This window comes from Salvelinus namaycush, chromosome 33, assembly GCF_016432855.1.
Source record: "Salvelinus namaycush isolate Seneca chromosome 33, SaNama_1.0, whole genome shotgun sequence".
Lineage (NCBI taxonomy): Eukaryota > Metazoa > Chordata > Actinopteri > Salmoniformes > Salmonidae > Salvelinus > Salvelinus namaycush.
Window position 1 is genome coordinate 4,133,566 of NC_052339.1, and position 19,912 is coordinate 4,153,477.

Genomic DNA, 19,912 nt, shown 5'->3' on the forward strand with positions numbered 1-19,912 from the left:
TGCATCACATTCCAATGATAAAACTAGGGGGGACAAAAATGTAATTTCAGAATGAGGGGGGAAACATGTACTCCCCTGGTTTAAAGAATCAGTGTCTTTTTGGGAGTTTTGCATTTGATTATATTTTATATACAAGTCTACATCTTATTAATTTTGTTTTCCAGACAGAGAGGACCTATTTCAATGTCTTCCTTCCCAAAGAGGGCAAAGACTCCAGCCTGCCCATAATCTTCTGTTCCAAGTGGAGTGTTGGAAAACTAGTGGACTACGCTGCCTCACTGGCCAGCCTCAAGAACAACAACAATGTACTAACAGCTAAAAGAAAACAGCCACTAGCAGCAGGCTCCAAGTAGACAAACCAATTCTACTGTTATCATCACACAAATATGAATCAACATTCAAATCAACATTTATTATAACGTGTAGTTTCACAATCATGTTTGTCACAATACATTTGACAAAAAAAGGAGTCCTGACTCGCACACAGCACTAATTCTCTAGATCTATTGGAGTCATTGGAGTACTATGAAGATGTTTTTATTTATTTATGACTTATAAAGCTTTGATTTAAAACAGTTTGACATGCTCTTAATTTGCTTAGACAATAAATAGAAGTTTGTTTTGTGAAGTACAGGGCTTCAGTCTAGTCATGATCTGGAAGACGGGTGCCAATTGTCACTATTCTTGTCACTTTTTTTCTCCTACTATTAAATAATGCCTAATTTATTTGGAATTCACTCAGGGAATCAGGGAATTGGGAATCAGGGAATTGGGAATGATAGTGATTAAAGCTAACAAATTCATGCAAGCAGATCTTAGAAAGAACCAATTCCCATCTGTTCTTTGATCTAACGCACAGCTGCTTTCAATAGACCCAGGTGGAACTTGAACCCACAATCCCCAGCTCTGGAGGCTGATGCCTTATCCATTAGGCCACTGGATCACTTTTTAACCAGAGAAAAATACATCGTGGTGGGGTAAAAACTTTTACAAAGTTTTGATGCATGCCAACAAAGCCATTACACAACACAATACAACATTGTGAGTACCGTTTGTCACCGTTATAATGCAATGAATGTATTCTTTAAAGAGTTAGGCACTACATAAAGCTTTCCCAACAGCAGAGCTTTCTTTTCAGTCTGACTGCAAGAATGTCCACCAGAGCTGTGGCCAGAGAATTGAATGTTCCTTTCTCTACCATAAGCCACCTCCAATGTCGTTTTAGAGAATTTGGCAGTACTTCCAACCGGTCTCACATAGGCAGACTACGTGTAACCACGCCATCCCAGGACCTCTACGTCCAGCTTCTTCACCTGCCGGATCGTGTGAGACCCACCAACCGGGCAGCTGATGAAACTGAGGAGTATTTCTGTCTGTAATAAAGACCTTTTGTAGGGAAAAACTCATTCTGATTGGCTGGACCTTGACCAGGGCCAAAAGGTCTCTGTTCAAAAGTTGTGAACTATATAGAAATAGGGTGCCATATGGGGAACATCAAGTATGTCTGAGGGTGTAGACATGAACTGTGATGGAGTTGTTCATAAATTGGGGTTGTGATATAAAATGTAATGACCCAACAAGATAATGCCTCATGCTGTTTTTTCCTTTGCTGTTAACAACAGCAGCTACTATTACTGTATGCCATTCTACACTGAGGCTTTCCAGACAATTGTGTTAAATATACATTATATACAGTATAAAGCAGTGGTGCAACTTTGTTATTCGAAGTGGGGGGGACATAGCTATCATTATTTTTTTGTTCCTCAGTTGGATAAACACTCCAAACAGCCTACCCGACCGCTTGGAGGCGTTCGCATGGTCCTAAAGCACAGCGTAGCCTCGTTTTGCATCACATTCCAATGATAAAACTAGGGGGGACAAAAATGTAATTTCAGAATGAGGGGGGAAACATGTACTCCCCTGGTTTAAAGAATCAGTGTATTTTTGGGAGTTTTGCATTTGATTATATTTTATGTACAAGTCTACATCTTATTAATTTTGTTTTCCAGACAGAGAGGACCTATTTCAATGTCTTCCTTCCCAAAGAGGGCAAAGACTCCAGCCTGCCCATAATCTTCTGTTCCAAGTGGAGTGTTGGAAAACTAGTGGACTACGCTGCCTCACTGGCCAGCCTCAAGAATAACAACAATGTACTAACAGCTAAAAGAAAACAGCCACTAGCAGCAGGCTCCAAGTAGACAAACCAATTCTACTGTTATCATCACACAAATATGAATCAACATTCAAATCAACATTTATTATAACGTGTAGTTTCACAATCATGTTTGTCACAATACATTTGACAAAAAAAGGAGTCCTGACTCGCACACAGCACTAATTCTCTAGATCTATTGGAGTCATTGGAGTACTATGAAGATGTTTTTATTTATTTATGACTTATAAAGCTTTGATTTAAAACAGTTTGACATGCTCTTAATTTGCTTAGACAATAAATAGGAATTTGTTTTGTGAAGTACAAGGCTTCAGTCTAGTCATGATCTGGAAGAGGGGTGCCAATTGTCACTATTCTTGTCACTTTTTTCCCCCTACTATTAAATAATGCCTAATTTATTTGGAATTCACTCTTTGCATCAGGGAATTGGGAATGATAGTGATTAAAGCTAACAAATTCATGCAAGCAGATCTTAGAAAAACCCAATTCCCATCTGTTCTTTGATCTAACGCACAGCTGCTTTCAATAGCTCCAGGTGGGACTTGAACCCACAATCCCCAGCTCCGGAGGCTGATGCCTTATCCATTAGGCCACTGGATCACTGTTTTACCAGAGAAAAATACATCGTGGTGGGGTAAAAACCTTTACAAAGTTTTGATGCATGCCAACAAAGCCATTACACAACACAATACAACATTGTGAGTACCATTTGTCACCGTTATAATGCAATGAATGTATTCTTTAAAGAGTTAGGCACTACATAAAGCTTTCCCAACAGCAGAGTTTTCTTTTCAGTCTGACTGCAAGAATGTCCACCAGAGCTGTGGCCAGAGAATTGAATGTTCCTTTCTCTACCATAAGCCACCTCCAATGTCGTTTTAGAGAATTTGGCAGTACTTCCAACCGGTCTCACATAGGCAGACTACGTGTAACCACGCCATCCCAGGACCTCTACGTCCAGCTTCTTCACCTGCGGGATCGTGTGAGACCCACCAACCGGGCAGCTGATGAAACTGAGGAGTATTTCTGTCTGTAATAAAGACCTTTTGTAGGGAAAAACTCATTCTGATTGGCTGGACCTTGACCAGGGCCAAAAGGTCTCTGTTCAAAAGTTGTGAACTATATAGTAATAGAGTGCCACATGGGGAACATCAAGTATGTCTGAGGGTGTAGACATGAACTGTGATGGAGTTGTTCATAAATTGGGGTTGTGATATAAAATGTAATGACCCAACAAGATAATGCCTCATGCTGTTTTTTCATTTGCTGTTAACAACAGCAGCTGCTATTACTGTATGCCATTCTACACTGAGGCTTTCCAGACAATTGTGTTAAATATACATTATATACAGTATAAAGCAGGGGTGCAACTTTGTTATTCGAAGTGGGGGGGACATAGCTATCATTATTTTTTTGTTCCTCAGTTGTATAAACACTCCAAACAGCCTACCCGACCGCTTGGAGGCGTCCGCATGGTCCTAAAGCACAGCGCAGCCTCGTTTTGCATCACATTCCAATGATAAAACTAGGGGGGACAAAAATGTAATTTCAGAATGAGGGGGGAAACATGTACTCCCCTGGTTTAAAGAATCAGTGTCTTTTTGGGAGTTTTGCATTTGATTATATTTGATATACAAGTCTACATCTTATTAATTTTGTTTTCCAGACAGAGAGAGAGGACCTATTTCAATGTCTTCCTTCCCAAAGAGGGCAAAGACTCCAGCCTGCCCATGTTCTTCTGTTCCAAGTGGAGTGTTGGAAAACTAGTAGACTACGCTGCCTCACTGGCCAGCCTCAAGAACAACAACAATGTACTAACAGCTAAAAGAAAACAGCCACTAGCAGCAGGCTCCAAGTAGACAAACTAATTCTACTGTTATCATCATACAAATATCAATCAACATTCAAATCAACATTTATTATAATGTGTAGTTTCACAGTCATGTTTGTCACAATACATTTTACAGAAAAAGGAGTCCTGACTCGCACACAGCACTGATTCTCTAGATCTATTGGAGTCATTGGAATATTATGAAGATGTTTTTATTTATTTATGACTAACAAAGCTTTGATTTACAACAGTTTGACGTGCTCTAAATTTGCTTAGACAATAAATAGAAGATTGCTTTGTGAAGTACAGGGCTGCAGTCCAGTCATGATCTGGAAGAGGGGTTATAATTGTCACTTTTTTTTCTCCTACTATTGACTAATGCCTCATTCATTCACTTTTTGCATCATGGAATTGGGAATTTAGTACTGATAGTGATTAAAGCTAACAAATTCATGCAAGCAGATCTTAGAAAGAACCAATTCCAATCTGTCTGTTAATATAATGCACAGCTGCTTTCAATAGACGCAGGTGGGACTTGAACCCACAATCCCCAGAGGCTGATGCCTTATCCATTAGACCACTGGACCACTCACTCACTACAGAAAAATACATCTGGTGGGGCAAACATTTTTACAAAGTTTTGATGCATGCCAGCAAAGCCATTACACAACACAATACAACATTGTGGGTACCGTTTGTCACCGTTATTGTGGTCCTGGGATGGCGTGGTAACACGTAGTCTGCGTATGTGAGTCCGGTTGGAAGTACTGCCAAGTTCTCTAAAATGACATTGGAGGTGGCTTATGGTAGAGAAAGGAACATTCAATTCTCTGGCCACAGCTCTGGTGGACATTCTTGCAGTCAGACTGAAAAGAAAGCTCTACTGTTGGGAAAGCTTTATGTAGGGCCTAACTGTTTAAAGAATACATTCATTGCACAATAACGGTGACAAACGGTACCCACAATGTTGTATTGTGTTGTGTAATGGCTCTGCTGGCATGCATCAAAACTTTGTAAAAATGTTTGCCCCACCAAGATGTATTTTTCTATATATAGTGAAAGTGATCCAGTGGCCTAATGGATAAGGCATCAGCCTCCGGAGCTGGGGATTGTGGGTTCAAGTCCCACCTGGGTCTATTGAAAGCAGCTGTGCGTTAGATCAACGGACATATGTGTATTGGTTCTTTCTAAGATCTGCTTGCATGAATTTGTTAGCTTTAATCACTGTCAGTACTAAATTCCCAATTCCCTGATGCAAATAGTGAATGAATGAGGCATTAGTCAATAGTAGGAGAAAAAAAGGTGAAAATTATAACCCCTTTTCCAGATCATGACTGGACTGCAGCCCTGTACTTCACAAAGCTATCTTCTATTTATTGTCTAAGCAAATTTAGAGCACGTCAAACTGTTGTAAATCAAAGCTTTATTAGTCATAAGTAAATAAAAACATCTTTATAATATTCCAATGACTCCAATAGATCTAGAGAATCAGTGCTGTGTGCGAGTCAGGACTCCTTTTTCTGTAAAATGTACTGTGACAAACATGATTGTGAAACTACACATTATAATAAATGTTGATTTGAATGTTGATTCATATTTGTATGATGATAACAGTAGAACAGGTTTGTCTACTTGGAGCCTGCTGCTAGTGGCTGTTTTCTTTTAGCTGTTAGTACATTGTTGTTGTTCTTGAGGCTGGCCAGTGAGGCAGCGTAGTCCACTAGTTTTCCAACACTCCACTTGGAACAGAAGAACATGGGCAGGCTGGAGTCTTTGCCCTCTTTGGGAAGGAAGACATTGAAATAGGTCCTCTCTGTCTGGAAAACAAAATTAATAAGATGTAGACTTGTATATCAAATATAATCAAATGCAAAACCCCCAAAAAGACACTGATTATTTAAACCAGGGGAGTTCATGTCTCCCCCCTTCATTCTGAAATGACATTTGTGTCCCCCCTAGTTTTATTATTGGAATGAATGTGATACAAAACGAGGCTACGGTGTGCTTTAGGACCATGCGGATGCCTCCAAGAGGTCGGGTAGGCTGTTTGGAGTGTTTATCCAACTGGGGGAAAAAATTGAATAATAATAGTTATGTCCCCCCCACTTCGAAAAACAAAGTTGCACCCCTGCTTTATACTGTACAGTCATGGCCAAACGTTTTGAGAATGACACAAATATAAATTTTCACAAAGTTTGCTGCTTTAGTGTCTTTAGATATTTTTGTCAGATGTTACTATGGAATACTGAAGTATAAATACAAGCATTTCATAAGTGTCAAAGGCTTTTATTGACAATTACATGAAGTTGATGCAAAGAGTCAATATTTGCAGTGTTGACACTTCTTTTTCAAGACCTCTGCAATCCGCCCTGACATGCTGTCAATTAACTTCTGGGCCACATCCTGACTGATGGCAGCCCATTCTTGCATAATCAATGCTTGGAGATTGTCAGAATTTGTGGGGTTTTGTTTGTCCACCCGCCCCTTGAGGATTGACCACAAGTTCTCAATGGGATTAAGGTCTGGGGAGTTTCCTGGCCATGGACCATCGATGTTTTGTTCTCCGAGCCACTTACTTATCACTTTTGCCTTATGACAAGGTGCTCCATCATGCTGGAAAAGGCATTGTTCGTCACCAAACTCTTCCTGGATGGTTGGGAGAAGTTGCTCTCGGAGCATGTGTTGGTACCATTCTTTATTCATGGCTGTGTTCTTAGGCAAAATTGTGAGTGAGCCCACTCCCTTGGCTGAGAAGCAACCCCACACATGAATGGTCTCAGGATGCTCTACTGCTGGCATGACACAGGACTGATGGTAGCGCTCACCTTGTCTTCTCCGGACAAGCTTTTTGCCGGATGCCCCAAACAATCGGAAAGGGGATTCATCAGAGAAAATGACTTTACCCCAGTCCTCAGCAGTCCAGTCCCTGTACCTTTTGCAGAATATCAGTCTGTCCCTGATGTTTTTCCTGGAGAGAAGTGGCTTCTTTGCTGCCCTTCTTGACACCAGGCCATCCTCCAAAGTCTTTGCCTCACTGTGCGTGCAGATGCACTCACACCTGCCTGCTGCCATTCCTGAGCAAGCTCTGTACTGGTGCTGCCCCGATCCCGGAGCTGAATCAACTTTAGGAGACGTCCTGGCACTTGCTGGACTTTCTTGGGCGCCCTGAAGCCTTCTTCACAACAATTGAATCGCTCTCCTTGAAGTTCTTGATGATCCAATAAATGGTTGATTTAGGTGCAATCTTACTGGCAGCAATATCCTTGCCTGTGAAGCCCTTTTTGTGCAAAGCAATGATGACGGCACGTGTTTCCTTGCAGGCAACCATAGTTGACAGAGGATGAACAATGATTCTAAGCACCACCCTCCTTTTGAAGCTTCCAGTCTGTTATTCGAACTCAATCAGCATGACAGAGTGATCTCCAGCCTTGTCCTCATCAACACTCACACCTGTGTTAATGAGAGAATCACTGACATGATGTCAGCTGTTCCTTCTGTGGTAGGGCTGAAATGCAGTGGAAATGTTTTTTGGGGGATTCAGTTCATTTGCATGGCAAAGAGGGACTTTGCAATTAATTGCAATTCATGTGATCACTCTTCATAACATTCTGTAGTATATGCAAATTGCCATCATACAAACAGAGGCAGCAGACTTTGTGAAAATTTATATTTGTGTCATTCTCAAAACTTTTGGCCACAACTGTATATAATGTATTTTCAACACTGGTCAAGGTCCAGCCAATCAGAATGGGTTTTTCCCTACAAAAGGTCTTTATTACAGACAGAAATACTCCTCAGTTTCATCAGCTGCCCGGTTGGTGGGTCTCACACGATCCCGCAGGTGAAGAAGCTGGACGTGGAGGTCCTGGGATGGCGTGGTTACACGTAGTCTGCCTATGTGAGGCCGGTTGGAAGTACTGCCAAATTCTCTAAAACGACATTGGAGGTGGCTTATGGTAGAGAAAGGAACATTCAATTCTCTGGCCACAGCTCTGGTGGACATTCTTGCAGTCAGACTGAAAAGAAAGCTCTACTGTTGGGAAAGCTTTATGTAGGGCCTAACTGTTTAAAGAATACATTCATTGCACAATAACGATGACAAACGGTACCCACAATGTTGTATTGTGTTGTGTAATGGCTTTGCTGGCATGCATCAAAACTTTGTAAAAATGTTTGCCCCACCAAGATGTATTTTTCTATAGTGAGAAAGTGATCCAGTGGCCTAATGGATAAGGCATCAGCCTCCGGAGCTGGGGATTGTGGGTTCAAGTCCCACCTGGGTCTATTGAAAGCAGCTGTGCATTAGATCAACGGACATATGTGTATTGGTTCTTTCTAAGATCTGCTTGCATGAATTTGTTAGCTTTAATCACTGTCAGTACTAAATTCCCAATTCCCTGATGCAAATAGTGAATGAATGAGGCATTAGTCAATAGTAGGAGAAAAAAAAGTGACAATTATAATCCCTCTTCCAGATCATGACTGGACTGCAGCCCTGTACTTCACAAAGCAATCTTCTATTTATTGTCTAAGCAAATTTAGAGCACGTCAAACTGTTGTAAATCAAAGCTTTATTAGTCATAAATAAATAAAAACATCTTCATAATATTCCAATGACTCCAATAGATCTAGAGAATCAGTGCTGTGTGCGAGTCAGGACTCCTTTTTCTGTAAAATGTACTGTGACAAACATGATTGTGAAACTACACATTATAATAAATGTTGATTTGAATGTTGATTCATATTTGTATGATGATAACAGTAGAATAGGTTTGTCTACTTGGATCCTGCTGCTAGTGGCTGTTTTCTTTTAGCTGTTAGTACATTGTTGTTGTTCTTGAGTCTGGCAAGTGAGGCAGCGTAGTCCACTAGTTTTCCAACACTCCACTTGGAACAGAAGAACATGGTCAGGCTGGAGTCTTTGCCCTCTTTGGGAAGGAAGACATAGTAATAGGGTGCCATATGGGGAACATCAAGTATGTCTGAGGGTGTAGACATGAACTGTGATGGAGTTGTTCATAAATTGGGGTTGTGATATATAATGTAATGACCCAACAAGATAATGCCTCATGCTGTTTTTTCCTTTGCTGTTAACAACAGCAGCTACTATTACTGTATGCCATTCTACACTGAGGCTTTCCAGACAATTGTGTTAAATATACATTATATACAGTATAAAGCAGGGGTGCAACTTTGTTATTCAAAGTGGGGGGGACATAGCTATCATTATTTTTTTGTTCCTCAGTTGGATAAACACTCCAAACAGCCTACCCGACGGCTTGGAGGCGTCCACATGGTCCTAAAGCACAGCGTAGCCTCGTTTTGCATCAATTTCCAATGATAAAACTAGGGGGGACAAAAATTTTATTTCAGAATGAGGGGGGGGAGACATGAACTCCCCTAGTTTAAAGAATCAGGGTCTTTTGGGGGGTTTTGATTTTTATTATATTTTAAATATAAGTCTACATCTTATTCATTTGTTTTCCAGACAGAGAGGACCTATTTCAATGTCTTCCTTCCCAAAGAGGGCAAAGACTCCAGCCTGCCCATGTTCTTCTGTTCCAAGTGGAGTGTTGGAAAACTAGTGGACTACGCTGCCTCACTGGCCAGCCTCAAGAACAACAACAATGTACTAACAGCTAAAAGAAAACAGCCACTAGCAGCAGGATCCAAGTAGACAAACCTATTCTACTGTTATCATCATACAAATATGAATCAACATTCAAATCAACATTTATTATAATGTGTAGTTTCACAATCATGTTTGTCACAGTACATTTTACAGAAAAAGGAGTCCTGACTCGCACACAGCACTGATTCTCTAGATCTATTGGAGTCATTGGAATATTATGAACATGCTTTTATTTATTTATGACTAATAAAGCTTTGATTTACAACAGTTTGACGTGCTCTAAATTTGCTTAGACAATAAATAGAAGATAGCTTTGTGAAGTACAGGGCTGCAGTCCAGTCATGATCTGGAAGAGGGATTATAATTGTCACTTTTTTTCTCCTACTATTGACTAATGCCTCATTCATTCACTATTTGCATCAGGGAATTGGGAATTTAGTACTGACAGTGATTAAAGCTAACAAATTCATGCAAGCAGATCTTAGAAAGAACCAATACACATATATTCATTGATCTAATGCACAGCTGCTTTCAATAGACCCAGGTGGGACTTGAACCCACAATCCCCAGCTCCGGAGGCTGATGCCTTATCCATTAGGCCACTGGATCACTTTCTCACTATAGAAAAATACATCTTTGTGGGGCAAACATTTTTACAAAGTTTTGATGCATGCCAGCAAAGCCATTACACAACACAATACAACATTGTGGGTACCGTTTGTCACAGTTATTGTGCAATGAATGTATTCTTTAAACAGTTAGGCCCTACATAAAGCTTTCCCAACAGTAGCGCTTTCTTTTCAGTCTGACTGCAAGAATGTCCACCAGAGCTGTGGCCAGAAAATTGAATCTTCCTTTCTCTACCATAAGCCACCTCCAATGTCGTTTTAGAGAATTTGGCAGTACTTCCAACCGGCCTCACATAGGCAGACTACGTGTAACCACGCCATCCCAGAACCTCCACGTCCAGCTTCTTCACCTGCGGGATCGTGTGAGACCCACCAACCGGGCAGCTGATGAAACTGAGGAGTATTTCTGTCTGTAATAAAGACCTTTTGTAGGGAAAAACTAATTCTGATTGGCTGGACCTTGACCAGTGTTGAAAATACATTATATACAGTTGTGGCCAAAAGTTTTGAGAATGACACAAATATAAATTTTCACAAAGTCTGCTGCCTCAGTTTGTATGATGGCAATTTGCATATACTACAGAATGTTATGAAGAGTGATCACATGAATTGCAATTAATTGCAAAGTCCCTCTTTGCCATGCAAATGAACTGAATCCCCCAAAAAACATTTCCACTGCATTTCAGCCCTACCACAGAAGGAACAGCTGACATCATGTCAGTGATTCTCTCATTAACACAGGTGTGAGTGTTGATGAGGACAAGGCTGGAGATCACTCTGTCATGCTGATTGAGTTCGAATAACAGACTGGAAGCTTCAAAAGGAGGGTGGTGCTTGGAATCATTGTTCATCCTCTGTCAACTATGGTTGCCTGCAAGGAAACACGTGCCGTCATCATTGCTTTGCACAAAAAGGGCTTCACAGGCAAGGATATTGCTGCCAGTAAGATTGCACCTAAATCAACCATTTATTGGATCATCAAGAACTTCAAGGAGAGCGATTCAATTGTTGTGAAGAAGGCTTCAGGGCGCCCAAGAAAGTCCAGCAAGTGCCAGGACGTCTCCTAAAGTTGATTCAGCTGCGGGATCGGGGCAGCACCAGTACAGAGCTTGCTCAGGAATGGCAGCAGGCAGGTGTGAGTGCATCTGCACGCACAGTGAGGCAAAGACTTTGGAGGATGGCCTGGTGTCAAGAAGGGCAGCAAAGAAGCCACTTCTCTCCAGGAAAAACATCAGGGACAGACTGATATTCTGCAAAAGGTACAGGGACTGGACTGCTGAGGACTGGGGTAAAGTCATTTTCTCTGATGAATCCCCTTTCCGATTGTTTGGGGCATCCGGCAAAAAGCTTGTCCGGAGAAGACAAGGTGAGCGCTACCATCAGTCCTGTGTCATGCCAACAGTAGAGCATCCTGAGACCATTCATGTGTGGGGTTGCTTCTCAGCCAAGGGAGTGGGCTCACTCACAATTTTGCCTAAGAACACAGCCATGAATAAAGAATGGTACCAACACATGCTCCGAGAGCAACTTCTCCCAACCATCCAGGAACAGTTTGGTGACGAACAATGCCTTTTCCAGCATGATGGAGCACCTTGTCATAAGGCAAAAGTGATAAGTAAGTGGCTCGGAGAACTCCCCAGACCTTAATCCCATTGAGAACTTGTGGTCAATCCTCAAGGGGCGGGTGGACAAACAAAACCCCACAAATTCTGACAATCTCCAAGCATTGATTATGCAAGAATGTGCTGCCATCAGTCAGGATGTGGCCCAGAAGTTAATTGACAGCATGTCAGGGCGGATTGCAGAGGTCTTGAAAAAGAAGTGTCAACACTGCAAATATTGACTCTTTGCATCAACTTCATGTAATTGCCAATAAAAGCCTTTGACACTTATGAAATGCTTGTATTTATACTTCAGTATTCCATAGTAACATCTGACAAAAATATCTAAAGACACTAAAGCAGCAAACTTTGTGAAAATTTATATTTGTGTCATTCTCAAAACGTTTGGCCATGACTGTACAGTATAAAGCAGGGGTGCAACTTTGTTTTTCGAAGTGGGGGGGACATAACTATTATTATTCCATTTTTTTCACCAGTTGGACAAACACTCCAAACAGCCTACCCGACCTCTTGGAGGCATCCGCATGGTCCTAAAGCACACCGTAGCCTCGTTTTGTATCACATTCATTCCAATAATAAAACTAGGGGGGACAAAAATGTCATTTCAGAATGAAGGGGGGAGACATGAACTCCCCTGGTTTAAATAATCAGTGTCTTTTTGGGGGTTTTGCATTTGATTATATTTGATATACAAGTCTACATCTTATTAATTTTGTTTTCCAGACAGAGAGGACCTATTTCAATGTCTTCCTTCCCAAAGAGGGCAAAGACTCCAGCCTGTCCATGTTCTTCTGTTCCAAGTGGAGTGTTGGAAAACTAGTGGACTACGCTGCCTCACTGGCCAGCCTCAAGAACAACAACAATGTACTAACAGCTAAAAGAAAACAGCCACTAGCAGCAGGATCCAAGTAGACAAACCTATTCTACTGTTATCATCATACAAATATGAATCAACATTCAAATCAACATTTATTATAATGTGTAGTTTCACAATCATGTTTGTCACAGTACATTTTACAGAAAAAGGAGTCCTGACTCGCACACAGCACTGATTCTCTAGATCTATTGGAGTCATTGGAATATTATGAACATGCTTTTATTTATTTATGACTAATAAAGCTTTGATTTACAACAGTTTGACGTGCTCTAAATTTGCTTAGACAATAAATAGAAGATAGCTTTGTGAAGTACAGGGCTGCAGTCCAGTCATGATCTGGAAGAGGGATTATAATTGTCACTTTTTTTTCTCCTACTATTGACTAATGCCTCATTCATTCACTATTTGCATCAGGGAATTGGGAATTTAGTACTGACAGTGATTAAAGCTAACAAATTCATGCAAGCAGATCTTAGAAAGAACCAATACACATATGTCCATTGATCTAATGCACAGCTGCTTTCAATAGACCCAGGTGGGACTTGAACCCACAATCCCCAGCTCCGGAGGCTGATGCCTTATCCATTAGGCCACTGGATCACTTTCTCACTATAGAAAAATACATCTTTGTGGGGCAAACATTTTTACAAAGTTTTGATGCATGCCAGCAAAGCCATTACACAACACAATACAACATTGTGGGTACCGTTTGTCACAGTTATTGTGCAATGAATGTATTCTTTAAACAGTTAGGCCCTACATAAAGCTTTCCCAACAGTAGAGCTTTCTTTTCAGTCTGACTGCAAGAATGTCCACCAGAGCTGTGGCCAGAAAATTGAATGTTCCTTTCTCTACCATAAGCCACCTCCAATGTCGTTTTAGAGAATTTGGCAGTACTTCCAACCGGCCTCACATAGGCAGACTACGTGTAACCACGCCATCCCAGAACCTCCACGTCCAGCTTCTTCACCTGCGGGATCGTGTGAGACCCACCAACCGGGCAGCTGATGAAACTGAGGAGTATTTCTGTCTGTAATAAAGACCTTTAGTAGGGAAAAACTAATTCTGATTGGCTGGACCTTGACCAGTGTTGAAAATACATTATATACAGTTGTGGCCAAAAGTTTTGAGAATGACACAAATATAAATTTTCACAAAGTCTGCTGCCTCAGTTTGTATGATGGCAATTTGCATATACTACAGAATGTTATGAAGAGTGATCACATGAATTGCAATTAATTGCAAAGTCCCTCTTTGCCATGCAAATGAACTGAATCCCCCAAAAAACATTTCCACTGCATTTCAGCCCTACCACAGAAGGAACAGCTGACATCATGTCAGTGATTCTCTCATTAACACAGGTGTGAGTGTTGATGAGGACAAGGCTGGAGATCACTCTGTCATGCTGATTGAGTTCGAATAACAGACTGGAAGCTTCAAAAGGAGGGTGGTGCTTGGAATCATTGTTCATCCTCTGTCAACTATGGTTGCCTGCAAGGAAACACGTGCCGTCATCATTGCTTTGCACAAAAAGGGCTTCACAGGCAAGGATATTGCTGCCAGTAAGATTGCACCTAAATCAACCATTTATTGGATCATCAAGAACTTCAAGGAGAGCGATTCAATTGTTGTGAAGAAGGCTTCAGGGCGCCCAAGAAAGTCCAGCAAGTGCCAGGACGTCTCCTAAAGTTGATTCAGCTGCGGGATCGGGGCAGCACCAGTACAGAGCTTGCTCAGGAATGGCAGCAGGCAGGTGTGAGTGCATCTGCACGCACAGTGAGGCAAAGACTTTGGAGGATGGCCTGGTGTCAAGAAGGGCAGCAAAGAAGCCACTTCTCTCCAGGAAAAACATCAGGGACAGACTGATATTCTGCAAAAGGTACAGGGACTGGACTGCTGAGGACTGGGGTAAAGTCATTTTCTCTGATGAATCCCCTTTCCGATTGTTTGGGGCATCCGGCAAAAAGCTTGTCCGGAGAAGACAAGGTGAGCGCTACCATCAGTCCTGTGTCATGCCAACAGTAGAGCATCCTGAGACCATTCATGTGTGGGGTTGCTTCTCAGCCAAGGGAGTGGGCTCACTCACAATTTTGCCTAAGAACACAGCCATGAATAAAGAATGGTACCAACACATGCTCCGAGAGCAACTTCTCCCAACCATCCAGGAACAGTTTGGTGACGAACAATGCCTTTTCCAGCATGATGGAGCACCTTGTCATAAGGCAAAAGTGATAAGTAAGTGGCTCGGAGAACTCCCCAGACCTTAATCCCATTGAGAACTTGTGGTCAATCCTCAAGGGGCGGGTGGACAAACAAAACCCCACAAATTCTGACAATCTCCAAGCATTGATTATGCAAGAATGTGCTGCCATCAGTCAGGATGTGGCCCAGAAGTTAATTGACAGCATGTCAGGGCGGATTGCAGAGGTCTTGAAAAAGAAGTGTCAACACTGCAAATATTGACTCTTTGCATCAACTTCATGTAATTGCCAATAAAAGCCTTTGACACTTATGAAATGCTTGTATTTATACTTCAGTATTCCATAGTAACATCTGACAAAAATATCTAAAGACACTAAAGCAGCAAACTTTGTGAAAATTTATATTTGTGTCATTCTCAAAACGTTTGGCCATGACTGTACAGTATAAAGCAGGGGTGCAACTTTGTTTTTCGAAGTGGGGGGGACATAACTATTATTATTCCATTTTTTTCACCAGTTGGACAAACACTCCAAACAGCCTACCCGACCTCTTGGAGGCATCCGCATGGTCCTAAAGCACACCGTAGCCTCGTTTTGTATCACATTCATTCCAATAATAAAACTAGGGGGGACAAAAATGTCATTTCAGAATGAAGGGGGGAGACATGAACTCCCCTGGTTTAAATAATCAGTGTCTTTTTGGGGGTTTTGCATTTGATTATATTTGATATACAAGTCTACATCTTATTAATTTTGTTTTCCAGACAGAGAGGACCTATTTCAATGTCTTCCTTCCCAAAGAGGGCAAAGACTCCAGCCTGCCCATGTTCTTCTGTTCCAAGTGGAGTGTTGGAAAACTAGTGGACTACGCTGCCTCACTGGCCAGCCTCAAGAACAACAACAGTGTACTAACAGCTAAAAGAAAACAGCCACTAGCAGCAGGATCCAAGTAGACAAACCTATTCTACTGTTATCATCATACAAATATGAATCAACATTCAAATCAACATTTATTATAATGTGTAGTTTCACAATCATGTTTGTCACAGTACATTTTACAGAAAAAGGAGTCCTGACTCGCACACAGCACTGATTCTCTAGATCTATTGGAGTCATTGGAATATTATGAAGATGCGTTTATTTATTTATGACTAATAAAGCTTTGATTTACAACAGTTTGACGTGCTCTAAATTTGCTTAGACAATAAATAGAAGATAGCTTTGTGAAGTACAGGGCTGCAGTCCAGTCATGATCTGGAAGAGGGATTATAATTGTCACTTTTTTTTCTCCTACTATTGACTAATGCCTCATTCATTCACTATTTGCATCAGGGAATTGGGAATTTAGTACTGACAGTGATTAAAGCTAACAAATTCATGCAAGCAGATCTTAGAAAGAACCAATACACATATGTCCATTGATCTAATGCACAGCTGCTTTCAATAGACCCAGGTGGGACTTGAACCCACAATCCCCAGCTCCGGAGGCTGATGCCTTATCCATTAGGCCACTGGATCACTTTCTCACTATAGAAAAATACATCTTTGTGGGGCAAACATTTTTACAAAGTTTTGATGCATGCCAGCAAAGCCATTACACAACACAATACAACATTGTGGGTACCGTTTGTCACAGTTATTGTGCAATGAATGTATTCTTTAAACAGTTAGGCCCTACATAAAGCTTTCCCAACAGTAGAGCTTTCTTTTCAGTCTGACTGCAAGAATGTCCACCAGAGCTGTGGCCAGAAAATTGAATGTTCCTTTCTCTACCATAAGCCACCTCCAATGTCGTTTTAGAGAATTTGGCAGTACTTCCAACCGGCCTCACATAGGCAGACTACGTGTAACCACGCCATCCCAGAACCTCCACGTCCAGCTTCTTCACCTGCCGGATCGTGTGAGACCCACCAACCGGGCAGCTGATGAAACTGAGGAGTATTTCTGTCTGTAATAAAGACCTTTTGTAGGGAAAAACTAATTCTGATTGGCTGGACCTTGACCAGTGTTGAAAATACATTATATACAGTTGTGGCCAAAAGTTTTGAGAATGACACAAATATAAATTTTCACAAAGTCTGCTGCCTCAGTTTGTATGATGGCAATTTGCATATACTACAGAATGTTATGAAGAGTGATCACATGAATTGCAATTAATTGCAAAGTCCCTCTTTGCCATGCAAATGAACTGAATCCCCCAAAAAACATTTCCACTGCATTTCAGCCCTACCACAGAAGGAACAGCTGACATCATGTCAGTGATTCTCTCATTAACACAGGTGTGAGTGTTGATGAGGACAAAAGCAGGGGTGCAACTTTGTTTTTCGAAGTGGGGGGGACATAACTATTATTATTCCATTTTTTTCACCAGTTGGACAAACACTCCAAACAGCCTACCCGACCTCTTGGAGGCATCCGCATGGTCCTAAAGCACACCGTAGCCTCGTTTTGTATCACATTCATTCCAATAATAAAACTAGGGGGGACAAAAATGTCATTTCAGAATGAAGGGGGGAGACATGAACTCCCCTGGTTTAAATAATCAGTGTCTTTTTGGGTGTTTTGCATTTGATTATATTTGATATACAAGTCTACATCTTATTAATTTTGTTTTCCAGACAGAGAGGACCTATTTCAATGTCTTCCTTCCCAAAGAGGGCAAAGACTCCAGCCTGCCATGTTCTTCTGTTCCAAGTGGAGTGTTGGAAAACTAGTGGACTACGCTGCCTCACTGGCCAGCCTCAAGAACAACAACAATGTACTAACAGCTAAAAGAAAACAGCCACTAGCAGCAGGATCCAAGTAGACAAACCTATTCTACTGTTATCATCATACAAATATGAATCAACATTCAAATCAACATTTATTATAATGTGTAGTTTCACAATCATGTTTGTCACAGTACATTTTACAGAAAAAGGAGTCCTGACTCGCACACAGCACTGATTCTCTAGATCTATTGGAGTCATTGGAATATTATGAAGATGCTTTTATTTATTTATGACTAATAAAGCTTTGATTTACAACAGTTTGACGTGCTCTAAATTTGCTTAGACAATAAATAGAAGATAGCTTTGTGAAGTACAGGGCTGCAGTCCAGTCATGATCTGGAAGAGGGATTATAATTGTCACTTTCTTTTCTCCTACTATTGACTAATGCCTCATTCATTCACTATTTGCATCAGGGAATTGGGAATTTAGTACTGACAGTGATTAAAGCTAACAAATTCATGCAAGCAGATCTTAGAAAGAACCAATACACATATGTCCATTGATCTAATGCCAGCTGCTTTCAATAGACCCAGGTGGGACTTGAACCCATAATCCCCCACTCCGGAGGCTGATGCCTTATCCATTAGGCCACTGGATCACTTTCTCACTATAGAAAAATACATCTTTGTGGGGCAAACATTTTTACAAAGTTTTGATGCATGCCAGCAAAGCCATTACACAACACAATACAACATTGTGGGTACCGTTTGTCACAGTTATTGTGCAATGAATGTATTCTTTAAACAGTTAGGCCCTACATAAAGCTTTCCCAACAGTAGAGCTTTCTTTTCAGTCTGACTGCAAGAATGTCCACCAGAGCTGTGGCCAGAAAATTGAATGTTCCTTTCTCTACCATAAGCCACCTCCAATGTCGTTTTAGAGAATTTGGCAGTACTTCCAACCGGCCTCACATAGGCAGACTACGTGTAACCACGCCATCCCAGGACCTCCACGTCCAGCTTCTTCACCTGCGGGATCGTGTGAGACCCACCAACCGGGCAGCTGATGAAACTGAGGAGTATTTCTGTCTGTAATAAAGACCTTTTGTAGGGAAAAACTAATTCTGATTGGCTGGACCTTGACCAGTGTTGAAAATACATTATATACAGTTGTGGCCAAAAGTTTTGAGAATGACACAAATATAAATTTTCACAAAGTCTGCTGCCTCAGTTTGTATGATGGCAATTTGCATATACTACAGAATGTTATGAAGAGTGATCACATGAATTGCAATTAATTGCAAAGTCCCTCTTTGCCATGCAAATGAACTGAATCCCCCAAAAAACATTTCCACTGCATTTCAGCCCTACCACAGAAGGAACAGCTGACATCATGTCAGTGATTCTCTCATTAACACAGGTGTGAGTGTTGATGAGGACAAGGCTGGAGATCACTCTGTCATGCTGATTGAGTTCGAATAACAGACTGGAAGCTTCAAAAGGAGGGTGGTGCTTGGAATCATTGTTCATCCTCTGTCAACTATGGTTGCCTGCAAGGAAACACGTGCCGTCATCATTGCTTTGCACAAAAAGGGCTTCACAGGCAAGGATATTGCTGCCAGTAAGATTGCACCTAAATCAACCATTTATTGGATCATCAAGAACTTCAAGGAGAGCGATTCAATTGTTGTGAAGAAGGCTTCAGGGCGCCCAAGAAAGTCCAGCAAGTGCCAGGACGTCTCCTAAAGTTGATTCAGCTGCGGGATCGGGGCAGCACCAGTACAGAGCTTGCTCAGGAATGGCAGCAGGCAGGTGTGAGTGCATCTGCACGCACAGTGAGGCAAAGACTTTGGAGGATGGCCTGGTGTCAAGAAGGGCAGCAAAGAAGCCACTTCTATCCAGGAAAAACATCAGGGACAGACTGATATTCTGCAAAAGGTACAGGGACTGGACTGCTGAGGACTGGGGTAAAGTCATTTTCTCTGATGAATCCCCTTTCCGATTGTTTGGGGCATCCGGCAAAAAGCTTGTCCGGAGAAGACAAGGTGAGCGCTACCATCAGTCCTGTGTCATGCCAACAGTAGAGCATCCTGAGACCATTCATGTGTGGGGTTGGTTCTCAGCCAAGGGAGTGGGCTCACTCACAATTTTGCCTAAGAACACAGCCATGAATAAAGAATGGTACCAACACATGCTCCGAGAGCAACTTCTCCCAACCATCCAGGAACAGTTTGGT

The 19,912-nt window shown here is 41.6% G+C and overlaps 6 non-coding genes across 6 annotated transcripts; 2 read left to right on the forward strand and 4 right to left on the reverse strand.

Annotated features, from left to right (window-relative positions):
• Positions 1-2,700: 2,700 nt before the first annotated feature.
• trnar-ccg lies at positions 2,701-2,773 on the reverse strand. The gene has a single exon. It is a non-coding gene; the product is annotated as a tRNA-Arg (tRNA).
• A 2,294-nt stretch (positions 2,774-5,067) lies between these two features.
• Positions 5,068-5,140, forward strand: trnar-ccg. Its single transcript has one exon. It is a non-coding gene; the product is annotated as a tRNA-Arg (tRNA).
• Positions 5,141-8,215: 3,075 nt separating this feature from the next.
• Positions 8,216-8,288, forward strand: trnar-ccg. Its single transcript has one exon. It is a non-coding gene; the product is annotated as a tRNA-Arg (tRNA).
• Positions 8,289-10,172: 1,884 nt separating this feature from the next.
• On the reverse strand, positions 10,173-10,245 carry trnar-ccg. Its single transcript has one exon. It is a non-coding gene; the product is annotated as a tRNA-Arg (tRNA).
• A 3,046-nt stretch (positions 10,246-13,291) lies between these two features.
• Positions 13,292-13,364, reverse strand: trnar-ccg. The gene has a single exon. It is a non-coding gene; the product is annotated as a tRNA-Arg (tRNA).
• A 3,046-nt stretch (positions 13,365-16,410) lies between these two features.
• Positions 16,411-16,483, reverse strand: trnar-ccg. Its single transcript has one exon. It is a non-coding gene; the product is annotated as a tRNA-Arg (tRNA).
• Between the last annotated feature and the right edge of the window lie 3,429 nt (positions 16,484-19,912).